This window comes from Pteropus medius, unplaced genomic scaffold, assembly GCF_902729225.1.
Source record: "Pteropus medius unplaced genomic scaffold, Ma_sr-lr_union100, whole genome shotgun sequence".
NCBI lineage: Eukaryota > Metazoa > Chordata > Mammalia > Chiroptera > Pteropodidae > Pteropus > Pteropus medius.
In genome coordinates, this window is record NW_024348675.1 from 65,440 (window position 1) to 78,473 (window position 13,034).

A 13,034-nucleotide genomic window follows, 5' to 3' on the forward strand; every position below is an offset into this window, starting at 1 on the left:
ATAGAACCAAACCAAACTCTATATATACTGTTATTTTTCCTATACATACATACTTATGAAAAAAGTTTTATTTATAAGTCGGGAACAGTAAGAGATTAAATAACAATAACAAAAAAGAACAATTATGACAATATAATAAAAAGTTATATGAATGTAGTCTCTTTCTCTCTCCTGAGTAATTTCTGCATTTTCCAGTCTACACCTATTCCTGAATCTATATAATCATCTCTTGCAGTAAGTGGCTTGGTATCATTTGTTTCAGGCGATCTGCTGAAGTCTTCATATAGGTATAATATGTTATAGTCAGTCACTACATGTTTTCTGTTCATGTCTTCCATACAGAAGTATCAGTACACAAGCATTCATAGCAGCATGATTCACTATTGCCAAAAGGTGAATAGAAATGTCCATCAATGAAAAATGGAACATATATAAAACAAATACCTATATACTGGAATTTATAGTCATAAAAAAGACATACTACAACAAAGAGGAAACGTGCTTAGTGAAAAAAACCAGCCAGACTAGGCAAATATTCAGGGCAGAGGTCATGGACAAACTGAGACAGAATATGGGGTTTCATTTACATTCTAAAACTGACTGTGGTAATAAATATAAAACTTCGTGAAAATATTTAAACCTCTTGAAATGGGGGAGGTTTTACGGTTATGTGAATTGTTTCCATTATGGTCTTACCAAAAAAAGAGTAACTTGAAATAAATTAATGAGGACATTTTTGGATTTAGTAAAGACTTCATTTTTAATTGTTTTTCTCCACTCTAAGTAATTCACAAAAATCAGTAATGCTTTTACCTACATCAGAGATCAACATGTGGGCTTTCAAAGTCTTTGAGTAACCTAAAATTTCCCTGCATGCACACAAGCACTATCTGTAACTAATCTTCATGCAATATCTAAAATTGCTGATATTATGGGTTATATCCCACTACAAGATATATTTGTTTTGGGGTATATGATAATGACATAATATTAAACAATAATTTATTTAGCTATCTGTAGGACACTTGAAATTATATATGCTGTAGAGCATTAATCCAATAGTTTACAGATTAAACTGAGAACACACTGGATAATTCATCCTTACATACAATTCTTTATTGACATACGTCCTAAAATGGATAGTTTTAATTCTCCCCAGAGCTACAATCATAGAGAAATTGTAAAAAGAAGAGATGCTGCTTAGCCTTCAGCCTTTCTCAACCTTTATCTTCAGAATCACCATTATCCATCCAGCTATGAACTTTAAAAAAAAAAATAGCATTTTTTTAACCTAATGTTGTTTGATATTAAAGTATCACAATTAGAATCTTTTACAAATAAAATGTCAAGAAAATACTAATAAACAACAAGATACTTCACACAAAATGACGGGCATTAAAAAAAAAAAATTCCTTAGCCCCTTTTCATGTTCCCCTATTTAAAATTAACATTTTGCATAATTTGCCCCCAAATAAAAAAACAATACCAGGATTCAAGTGTACTAACCTTCCAGTAGTCAGACTGTAAACTGTAGTACCTCTGATATGCAGATAATGCTGAAAAGAGGAAAGTAATTATTAGTGAAATTATGTCTGATTTAAAAACCCACAAGACAGACATTAAGATTTTAATTTAAGAAGCTTATCATGCCTGCCTGCCAAAAAACTTTAAAAACACCAATTTAAAGTTTAGGAGCTTGTCCGATCCCATTTCATCTCAGAAGCTAAGCAGGGTTGGGCCTGAATGGAAGACCACCTATAAAGACCAGGTGCTGTAGGTGTTAAAAATAATAATAATAAATAAATAAATAATAAAGTTTAGGAACTAACTTGTCTACGGCCACGTCACTCTGAACAAGCCCAATCCCATCTGATCTTGGAAGCTAAGCACAGTTGGGCTTGGTTAGTACTTGGATGGGAGACCACCTAGGAAGACCAGGTGCTGTAGGTGTAAAAAATTTAAAAAATAAGGGATGGTAAGCTGACAAGGTCCTTACAATCAGTGAGGTCAACCAAAGGTTGCCTCACCTAAAAAATACAATAAAAAATAAAAATAAAAAAAAGAAATAAAATGACATGACATGACATAACATAACATAAAATAAAATAAAAAATAAAGTTTAGGAGCTAACTTAACCACTCATGGAAATAACGAAAATTATAATGAAAATAACTGATCTATGAGAGATCAGGTATATAAAACCATTATCAAATCTCATCCTTGCATTTAAAAAATTTTGACAATTATTCGACTTGAATTCTGCCATGGACTGAATCTCATAAAAATTTTCTAAGACTATTACATATTATAATAAATTTTCTAATTTTTTCTCAAAATGCAACTCACTTCCCATAAAGATAAAACCACAGGTACAACAAACCCTTATTTCTAATGTTTCTGTTCACATGATTGACATTACCTTGGACTACTAACGTCAATATTCCAATAATTCCAAGATGATTATTCCCATGCTCCCTAATTCATCTAAAGGAATAAAAGGTTTGGAATCACATAAAGTAGTTACTGTCAGCCTAAAAAAAGGCATGTAAGGTAAAAGGGTAAAAGAATAGTCATGTAAACACATTTGAATTAGTGGGAGCATCTAAAAAAAATAAGAACAGGAAAATCAATCATGATTCCTATAGAATCAGAATGTCTTTGAATTTGTTAAAGTGAGAATAAAATACAGCTAGGAATAAACAGTGCCTCAAAGTCAAAGTAAAATGAGAACAGCAGCAATACACTAAAGGAAGAGGAGTCTGTATGTACTGTAATATGATCTACAGGATAAATATATCTTAATTATTTTTATGAATGAAAAGATATTTTACACAGAGAACTGTAATCAAAAATCCTTTTATGAAATTTACTACATATATTCAAGGGAAAAAAGAAAAACTTTTTCAAATATTTTTACAAAATTATAATAATCAGGATTTTTAAATAACTAAATTTATGCTAGAGACACTAGTGTATATAAGAATTATCTCACACAATAAACTCCATTTCAAGTCTGAGAATTGACTAAATGACTAAAATATTTATCATTAAAACAAAAATCTAAAGAAGCAAGACTAACAGAAGGAGTCACAGATTAGCAGAACTCACCAGCAAAAATAGCACAGGAATCAGTGTATCAGAAGGAAAGCCCTAACTGCAATTGACAAATTGTTGGATGCTCTGTAGAGACAAACCAGAGATTTTTTAAAAAATCCAGGGGTATCCAGCCATAAGGGAGACCCCTCAATATTATGAAACTTACTGCTGGTGCTCAATCGGATTCCAACAATATATATCAGGTAAATCTCCTCAAGCTTCCAGCAAGGGAAAGTGAAAATAAAACATTTGGAAATCCCCCACAACATTCTAGTAAAACTAGTTAGCCACAGCCTAACCTGCAGAGTTATTATCGGAGGATAACTGATTAAGAGAGTAAGAGAAATAACCCAACTCCAACCTTCTCCAGTCATCCCTAAGGTGAGAGAAAACAGAAACTCTTACAAGGAAAAAAAATCACAAATCTAGACTTTTGTACCCTAAAAAATTACCATTCAAAAGTGAAGGAGAAATAATGACTTTGTCTTAGAAAAGATATTGAGGGAAACTGTTGATACAAGAGTGGCCTTGCAAGAAAAATATTAAAAGTTCTTTAGATAAGAAAACAAAATAGGTTAGACACTTCAATCTACATGAAGAAAATGCATTAAAAAAGAAATAAGTGAACATAATATAAAATCTTATTTTTGTTATCAATTGATCTAAGAGACAACAGTTCATTCAAAATAACAACCACAATCACTGTATTTAATTACACATGACTTTTACTTGCTACATATATAAAATATGCATAAGAATGTTTACATAAAAGTAAAATGAATGGCATCAATGACACAAGGGACAGAAAAAGGTCTGGAATTATTTTACTATTAAAGGCATAACTCAAAGATATTTCCCTTTTGTTTCCAAAATACCACAATGAAGTATCACATAAAGCTAATGATAATTTTTTTTGTTGGTGGAGGGTCTTGCCTACAATTTCTAAAAAATGCAACATCTGTGAAGCTCATTAAACAGAACTGCGAGAAAACAAGATATACCTTTATATACAGTCTTTATACATAGGTTATTTGAAAGTGAACAAAATTATAAATTTATATTGTAAACTCTAGGCCAGTCATTTTAAAAGATTGAAAAATGTATAATTCATGTGCTAAGAAAGGAGAAAAAATATAAAATCATTTAAATCACAACAGGAGAGTGGAAGACAAAAACAAAAACAAAGAACAAGGGGAGAAAACTAACAAATATGGTACTTCTTAATCAAGCTGTTTAAGTAACTACTTTGAATGATGATGATCTAAATGCAGCAATTAAGACATTGTGAAAATGAATTAAGAAACAAGACTCAATTATATACAGTTTATAAAAAACTCACTTTAAATGTAGAGACACATAAAATTAAAAGTAAATCGATGAAGAAAAATATTCAATGCTTATACTATTTGAAATAAAGGAGTAGCGGTATTACTTTCAGAAAAAGCAGATTTCAAAGCTAGAAAAATAATATTGGATAAGAAAGGTACAACATAATGGAAAAGGGGTTAATTCTCCAAGAAAACATAACAAGGTCATCAACACACCACCAAACTACAGGAGGCAAAACTAATAGATTGGCAAAGAGAAATACATGAATCTACCATCATAATAACAAACTTCAACACCCGTGTAACAGAAATGGAAAGATATAGCAGAAATAAAATCAGTAAGGATATAGTTGACAACTCACCACCACCACCAATCAACTGGATATACAGTCATGTGCTACATAACACTGTTTCAGCAAATGACAAACTATGTCTACAACAGTGGTCCTATAAGATTATAATGGGACTTAAAATTTCCTTTTGTCTACTTACATCCTAGTCATCATAAGATATCACACAAATATTACCATTGTGTTACAGTTGCCTATGATATTCAGTGAAATAATATTCTGTACAAACCTGTGGCATCTGTACAGGGGTCTCCATTTGTAAGAGGTCTCCATTTAAGGGGGCCTTCCCAGCTGTTCCAGGAGGGGATGGCCTCACCATCCCCTTACCAGTGCAGAAGGCAAAGACTTAACCCTGCAAAATAATTTTCCCCTTCTTTACTGTGCTTTTCCTGGTAAGCTCCCAAAACTGACTCCTCCACCCTCAACATCTTTTGTCTTTGGCTGAAAATAGTATATAAGGTGGTGGCTGCAGCCATTTTGGCAAGTTATTCAGTTTTCCTCAATCTTTTTCATGTACACAGGAGGTACACATGTTACTAAACTTTTTTTCTCTCCTGCTAATCTGCTTTTTAATACAGGGATGTCTCAGTCAAGAATCTAAAAAGGTAAAGGTAAATTACTTTCCCTCTTCTATTGAGCAAATAAATGGCTATAACCTGTAACCAAAGAAACTAGGTATATATTATTAGGCGTGGCTCTCCCTTCTAGGTTTAAGTAAGTACATTCTATCTCATGGAACACTCCTATAAAACACAACTTGGGAGCTCTCAGTGACTTGAATTTATATGCAAAACACATTAGAAAACATTACTGTTGTAAACAATGGAGAATTTAATATTCAGTAATTAAGAGAAGGCTGCTAGCTCCAAGAGAGCAAAAATATAAAGTATAGGCTGGCCAAAAACTTAAGACAAAGAACTAGGAAAAGACATGGCTATGAAAGAACCTCGTAAGGTTTAAAACATTCCTGAAAAGTCATCAAAAACTACATGTGCAGGGGTGAAAGAACAAGGTGGTGGCAGAGTGCGAATTTAATCCAATCCAATTAGACTTATTAATGCACAAGGCCATTGAAAATATATAAAAAATAAAAACATCAGCCAGAAAATATGAGGTGCTAAAAATATGAGGTGCTGTGTGTCATGGAACATATGTAGACCAGCCAGAAATTCAACAAAGACATTAATCAGAAACCAACAAGAGTTAAAACCAGGATTGTGTATACATCAAAGATGCTACCTTCTGGGAAATAACGAGACTACATACTATAGGAAATATACTTCACTGAAATAATTCAATCATTAAATCAAACCAAAATAAAAACAATAACAACAATCCCAGGGGGTGCAGAGTAGTGTAAAGATTAAGATAGAGGAGACCAAATATATTCTACAAACATGGCAAATTTGCTTCCTTTCCTAATATTCCTTGTCACCCAGTTTTGCTACAGTCATGAGGATGTCAGCTCATAATTCCTGGTATAGTTTCCTGGTGTGAAGAGTAGATCAACAAAGCCCTTTTTCACAAAATATCATAGCAGTGTTTTCACCTAACTGCTGACTCCCTAAGGGAGGGCCACAGAAGCTGACATTTCTCAGTCAGACTAGAGTGCTTTCTGCACAGCATGTATCAAGCATTTAAAGACATATCCAACTGATAACCACCTGGGATATCACAAGATGGTAAATGCAGCAAAAAATGGTGAACAGGGCAGAGAACAAACAAACCAAAAGCATGGTGGGAGAAGCATGAGAAAAAAATCTTGAGTTTAAAGACTTTTAAAGAGCTATTGAACATAGCAAGAAATCCAGAGGAAAACACATGTGCCCAGGCGAAAATATAGACCAAAGAAAATCTTGAGCATGCAACTCTAGCTAACCTATAATCTCATACAAGCAAGAAATGATGGCGAAAAAAACCCAGAATGTTAGATGGTCTGCCTGGTTATTTGTTAAGTACTCCATATCAAAGCCAATCTGCAAAAACAAAGAAAAATTATTGGATTTCTTGTCTTTTGGCTCCAGGGATTTAAGGAAATCTCTGAGTCACTGCTGCCTACTAAAATAAGGAGAAAGATTTCAGTGACCAGACAGAATAAGGGCCTTTGAAAAGAAAGAGTCTGGAAAATTACTGAAACCATAAAAATTGCAGACCTCAACAACCCAACAACAAATGTGTGGTACCTAATTTCTGAAAGTACCACAATATTCAAAGTAGCCAGGTTTCAACAAAAAAATTTCAAAGTATATAGAAGAAAGGGAGGGGGAAGGACAAAATGACAAAAAGTGCCCTTGAGAAAGCCCAGATATTATAATTATTAGACAATGCCTTTAAATCAACTGCCTTAACAATAGTCAAAGAACTAAAGAATACCATGAACAAAAACTAAAAAAAAAAAAAAAAAAAAAGAACAATGTATGAACAAAATAAAGAATATCAAAAGTCATAATTAGACAACAGAAATATGGTAAAGTGAGACATCTGAGACATCTCCAGATCTCTCCGCTTGATCAACAGTAAGTTGAACATCTAAAACTCAACAAAAAACACCCAAACTGAATACTAGCACTTCTGAGTGAGGGATCTGTGCATAAGAGCTACCACAGGACAGAACCTCAGGAATTGAGAGGTAAAATGGGAGAAACAAAAGTTTTCTCACCCAGCCAGAGCTCCCTGCAGAAGGAGGGAGAGAAGAAAAGATGTGATGAGTTCCCTAAACAGCCCAGTCTGGGAGATCTGTGAGCTCTGCTTTCACTTCAGAAAGCAGAGAAGTGGGGACCGCAGAGAAACAAGATTTTTACAAGCCACAGTGGGAAAACACAAGGCTGAGCCACAGCTCCCATCACCCAACCAAGAGGGCCCCTCCCCGCATATTCTGCCTGACCAAACACCGTGAGTCCCAGTGGAATCTGAGCAAACTCTACTGAAACTATCACTAACATCGACACAAACTGAGACTGATGGTAGTGAGTATGATTAAACATCTATGAGACAAATAAAAGGCATTATTAAGGCTATATATAAAGAGGGATCCAAGAAGCTTAGACACCACCTACTGGAAATCAAAAGAAAAATGTAGTCCTTGCAATAGGAAAAAAAGCAAAATAAAGTTCCATTAATGCCCAGGCAGAGAAACAGTCAACTAAACACCATGAACAACCAAAGTGACAAGGCAGTTCAGAAAGAAAGAGGAAAATCTATAGAAAATAAATGTACAGATATAGAAATATGCGACTTAAATGACAGAAAGCAGGATACTTCTGAAAATAACTCAATGACATCCAAAACAATTCATTTCAGTAATTTCAGGAACTGAAAAAGCAATTAGATAAGCAGAATGAGTTCTTTAGCAAGGAGACTGAAACCCTCAAAAAGAACCAAATAGAACTTCTGGAAATAAAGAACACATTGCAAGAGATGAAAAATGAAATATCAAGCTTGAGAAATAGAGCTGACACAATGGAGGATAGAATTGATGATATCGAAGTAAGAAACATAGAAATAAATCAGAAAAAAGGAGAGAGAAATTGCAGAATGAAAAGTCATGAAAGAGAAATACAAAAACTAGCTGATCCCAACAAGTGAGGAAACATAAGAATAATGGGCATTACCAAAGGATTAGAAAGCATTTTCAGACAAATAGTGAACGAGAATTTCCCAAATCTAAGGAATGAGCAGGAGCTTGGAATTCAAAAAGTCAACAGAACACTGAATTATCTCAACCCAAAAAGGCCTTCTCCAAGACACATTACATTAAAAGTATCAAAAATCAATGACAAAGACAGAATTCTCACAGTAGCAAGGGAAAAGAGGACGGTAAAAAGGAAAACCCATTAGATTATTGTCGGACTTCTCAGGACAAAATTTACAAGCCAGAAATGAATAGACTCAAATATTTAAACTATTAAGTTACAGGAACTACCAGCCAAGGATATTATATCCAGCTAAGCTCTCTTTTGGATGAAGGAGAAATTAAGACCTTTCCAGACATACAAAAATTGATTCTCCACTACAAAGCCTGAACTACAAGAAATACTGAAAGGGGTCAGCTCACCTAAAACAAAATGACCAAAAATAATAATAATAATTGGGAATAAGGTGACTAGCAGGCTGATAGAAGCAGAGAAGTGCAACACTTACTAGGAACAGGGAGGGCATTATAAGCTTAAACAATAAAAAGAGAATTGCTATAGCAAGATAGTAATGAACGTTCAGCACATCTAGGGACAAATTGAGACAATGACTTGAAAGGGGAGGATTCAAAGATTCAAAATTGCAAAGGGAAATGGAGATAAGCACGTGCTGAAGAAAATAGATGACTGTATATATACATGTAACTATCCTTTACATATTCATAATGGTAACCAAAAAAAAAAAATTTAGAACTTAAGTATATATCACTTAAAATACGAACCAGAGGAAAACCCACAAAAGCCAACAAAAATAAAGAAAACAGAAGCACAAGGACAAGGAAGCAATGGAAACACCGAGGTACCAGAAAGCAAAACATAAAATGGCTATAAGAAGACTTCATATTTCAATACTCACCTTAAATATAAATGGACTGAACTCACCAATGAAAAGGCAAAGTTACAGATTAAAGCAAAAAACAAAACCCAACCATATTCTGCCTCCAGGAGACACACCTCAGTTCCAAAGACAAATATAGACTCAAAGTGAAAAGGGTGGAAAATGATATTTCAAGCAAATGGCATGCCAAGAAAAGTGAGACTAATATCAGACAAAATAGACTTTAAAATAAAAAAGGTAAAGAAAGATTTTGAGGACACTACATAATGATAAAGGGAATGGTGCACCAAGAAAACATAACACTTATCAATATCTATGCTCCCAATAAAGGAGCCCAAAATATGTAAAGCAATTACTAACAGAAATAAAGGGAGAAACAGACCAAAACACTATCACAGTAGGGAACCTAAATACCCCATTGTCAGATACGGACAGATCATCCAAACAGAAAATCAATAAGGAAATAATATCCTTAAATGACACATTAGACCAAATGACATTTACAGAGCCTTCCATCCCAAAATAGCTGCTTATATATTCTTCTCTAGTGCACATGGAACATTCTCAAGGACTGACCACATACTGGGCCACAACAATTATAAGAAGGTTGAAATCATTATCAACCATATTCTCTGATCATAATACTTTGAAACTAGGGATCAACTGCAAAAAGAAATCAAGAAGAACCACAAAACATGAGAGATTAAACAACATGCCACTGAAGAATAACTTGGTCAGAGAACAAATAAAAAGAGAGATCAAGACATATATAGAAACAAAAATGATACTCAACACATCAAAACTTTTGGGACATAGCAAAAGCGGCAATAAATAAAAGGAAAGTTCATATCATTACAAGCCTATCTCCATAAAACAAGAACAAGCCCAAATAAACAACCGAATGCCTCAACTTAAAAAAAAAAAAGAAAAAAGAAAAAATTACAACAAATGAAACCTAAAGTCAGCAGAAAGAAAGAAATTAGAGCGGAAATAAATGAATTTGAAACAACAACAACAACAACAACAATAGAACAAATAAATACAACAAAGAGCTGGTTCTTTGAGAAAGTTATAAAGTTGGCAAACCCCTGGCTAGCCTCTAACAAAAAAGGAGAAAGGAGACACATAAACAAAATCAGGGATGAAAGAGGAGAAATGATGACAGATACCACGGAAACACAAAAGATCATGTAAGAATAACTATGAAAAAGTATATAACACCAAATTTAATAACCTACAAGAAACAGACCAGTACTTAGAAAGGTACAACCTTCCTAGATTGAATTAAGAAAAACTGGAAAATCTAAATAAACCAATCAGCAGTATGAAATTGAAACAATCATCAAAAACCTAGCAAAAAGTAAAAGTTCAGGACCAAAAGATTTCACCAGTGAATTCTACCAAATATTCAAAGATTTAATACCTATTCTCCTCAAACTCTTCCAAAAAAAATCAAAGAGGAGGCGATACTTCCCAACTCATTTAATGAAGCCAATATTACTCTGATGCCAAACCTGGTAAAGGTAACACAAAAAAAGAAAACTACAGACCTACATCTCTCATGGATGCATGCAAAAATTCTAAATAAGATACTGGCAAACCGAATACAACAACATATGAAAAAGATTAATATCATGATCAGGTGGGCTTCATCCCAGGGGCACAGGGATGGTTCTACATACGCAAATTGATGAATTTGATATACCACATAAACAAATTTAAAAATAAGAATCATGTGATCCTATCAACAGATACAGAAAAAGCCTTCGACAAGATACAGTGTTTTATGATCGAAACACTTACCAAAATCGTTACAGGACAAAAGTGCCTTAACATGATATAGGCCATCTATGACAAACCCTCAGCCAACATTACACTTCATGGTGAAAAACTAAAAACCTCCTCTTTATGATCAGGAGCAAGGCAAGGCTGTTCACTGTCATCACCGTTATTCAAGATAACATTGGCAGTCCTAGCGAGAACAAACAGACAAGAGAAAGATATAAAAGGTATCCAAACAAGAAACAAAGAAGTCAAACTGTAACTATTTGCAGATGACATGATTCTCTAGACAGAAAACCCTAAACACTCTACTACTAGAACACTCACTACTAGAAACAATAACCAAACACAGTCAAGTTTCTGGATACAAAATCAATGTTCAAAAATCCATTGCATTCCTACAGTCTAATAATGAAGTGTCAGAAAAGGAAATGGAAAAAATCATTCCTTTTGCAACTGCTTTGAACATAAAGAATAAAATACTTAGCAATAAATCTAACAAAACATGTAAAGGAACTTCATAATGAAAACTATAAAACCCTATTAAAAGAAATCAAAAATGATACAAAGAAATGGAAAGATATTTCGTGTTCTTGGATTGGAAGAATTAACATAGTTAAAATGACCTTATTACTTATTATTAAAGCATTATACAGATTTAATGCATTTCTCCATCAAAATCCCATCCGTTTTTAAAGAAATGGAACAAAAAATCATCAGGTTTGTATGAAAGCGCAAAAGACCCTAAATAGCCAAAGCCATCCTGAGAAAAAAGAATGAGGCTGGAGGCATCACTCTGCCCGACTTCAAATTATACTACAAAGTGACAATAATCAAAATGGCATGGTAGTGGCAGAAAGACAGACAGACCAGTGAAACAGAATTGAGAGTCCAGAAGTAAACCCATATTTATATGAGCAGATAATTTTTGACACAAAAGCCAAAAACATATAGTGGCAAAAAGAAAGCCTCTTCAAAAAATGATGCTGGCAAAATAGGAAAGCCACCTGCAAAAGAATGAAACTAGACTGTTGTCTATCACTACACACCAAAATTAACTCAAAATGGATTAAGAACGTAAGACCTGAAACAATAAAATGCATAGAAGAAAACATAGAAGAAAACATAAGAACTAAACTTAATGACCTTGGACTTAAAAAGGATTTTATGAATGTGACCTCAAAGATAAGGAAAGTTAAAACTAAAATAAATAAATTGGACTACATCAAACTAAAGCTTCTGCTCAGCAAAAGAAACCATTAACAAAGTAAAGAGCCAACCATCCAAATGGGGAAATATATTTGCAAGCAATGCCTCCAATAATGACCTAATATCCAAAATATACAAAGAACTCATACAACTCAATAACAACAACAACAAAAAAGGATCCAGTCAAAAAATAGACAGAAGATCTGAACAGGAACTTCTCTCTAGAGGACATACAAATGGCCAAAAAATGTATAAAAAGATGCTCATCACTGCTAGTTACTAGGGAAATGCAAATCAAAACCATGATGAGATATCACCTCACACCTATTAGAATAGTTATAATCAACAGGACAAGTAATAACAAATGTTGGAGAAGATGTGGAGAAACAGGAACCCTCATATACTGCTGGAGGGACTGTAAATTAGTACAGCAACGATGGAACAGTATAGAGCTTCCTCTAAAAACTAATTGATCTATCATATAATCCAGCAATCCCTCTACTGGGTATTTACTCCAAAGAATTGAAAACTCATATCCGAAAAGATATTTTCACATGATGTTCATAGCAGCCTTATTCACAGTGGCCAGACACGGAAGCAACTGAAACGTCCTACGATAAATGATTGGCTAAAGAAGCTGTGGTACATATATACAATGGAATATGACTCAGCGAATAGAAGAGATGACATACATCCATTTGCTACCTGGCTGGACCTCTACATAATCATGCTAAGCAAC

General features: G+C 33.8%; 1 long non-coding RNA gene and 1 pseudogene across 1 annotated transcript in view; one reads left to right on the forward strand and one right to left on the reverse strand.

Moving 5' to 3' along the window:
* The window catches only part of LOC120616826 (uncharacterized), a 62,198-nt gene that overhangs the window by 31,916 nt on the left and 17,248 nt on the right, over nucleotides 1-13,034 (reverse strand). The window contains exon 2 of the long non-coding RNA XR_005656706.1: nucleotides 1,507-1,556. This is a non-coding gene — a long non-coding RNA (uncharacterized LOC120616826). The remainder of the gene's footprint in view (nucleotides 1-1,506; nucleotides 1,557-13,034) is intronic.
* On the forward strand, nucleotides 1,832-1,950 carry LOC120616827 (uncharacterized; annotated as a pseudogene).